A 1,306-nucleotide genomic window follows, 5' to 3' on the forward strand; every position below is an offset into this window, starting at 1 on the left:
GTGGATCATTCTTCTCAGCACCAGCAACTTCAAAATGTAGGGCAAGATGAGATAAGATAATTAAAAATTCAAATGCCAGCAGTTATTTGAACTGAGAGTGCATTGCATTGGGTTATTGTGATCATCCATGTTTATTGTGTAATTCAGAAGGTCAAAGATTACAGCTTGTACGTAAACATCCTTTTTAGCATCTGCATAAAAGCACAAAGAAGAACCAAACTTTCCAATCTCAAGTACTGCCTTTAACCTATGCTGGCATAAATAGGTTGTAAAGTATTTAAATGAGAAAAAACTATTTAGATAGGAAGCACCAACATTAAATCATTTTCTACACCAGGCTGGTGCTTCTGTAACTGCCTTGCACCTGATGGGAAATGACACTTTAAATTATTTTCAAGACAAATAATGATACAGTGCAAACATCTATTAAAGATAATCATAGAAAGTGAGGTGGCCTAACTTTGCAGTCAAACTTGGCCTTGTGTCAGATGTATGTGAAGAAGTCATCTTCATGAAGAGCTTGAATTGTTTATATTTTGTGCAGAGCTTAAACTGCTTATATTATGCCTCCACCCTCAATTTTCCTTTCTAATGGTGTATCAATCACTGTTAGAGCTATAAAAAGGCACTAGTGTTTTTCTTTTGATTGTTAAAAAAGCATACAATAAAAAAATAATCATGGCCTTTGTGTCTTAAACTGAATCCACCTCAATACCAGTTAGTCCAAAGGGGCACTTTTCTTTCCACGTTTTCTTCCTACTTCCTTATACATTTACTTTCTCAAGAAAAAAAAATTCTCTCTCAGTCTCTACCCTCTACAGCCACTTCTAAGCTGTCAATAATCATTGCCTGGTAGTATTAGCATAAAATATTTGGAATTCAAGGCAAAATCATGCAAACACTTGCATCCAAAAATAATTGACTCCGAGATCTTTTCCCCCCCTCCTTCCTTCCCCTTCTTTTCCATAATTTAATGAATAATGTGATTGGTTTATGTCTTAAGCACACTGAAGATAAATGCTTTGTAAACATAATTAGTAACTCTTTTTCAAACCTCTTTTACCAATAAGAAAAGCCAAAAATTTTAACAGCAATAATTCACTGCTCAGAAGCTGCATTTCTGGCTTTGCATAAAATAAGCATGCAAAATCATTGCAATTTCTTTGGCCTGCATAAGATTACCAGTATGCCAAATAGTCATCTCAAGAAGCTTAACATATAGTACCTCCTTTCAGAGCAACAGACTTCATCCAAACTGTAGGTTAAAAGAATAAATCTGGACTAACAAAATCTAACTTAATTTTTA

This window comes from Indicator indicator, chromosome 18, assembly GCF_027791375.1.
Source record: "Indicator indicator isolate 239-I01 chromosome 18, UM_Iind_1.1, whole genome shotgun sequence".
Classification (NCBI taxonomy): domain Eukaryota; kingdom Metazoa; phylum Chordata; class Aves; order Piciformes; family Indicatoridae; genus Indicator; species Indicator indicator.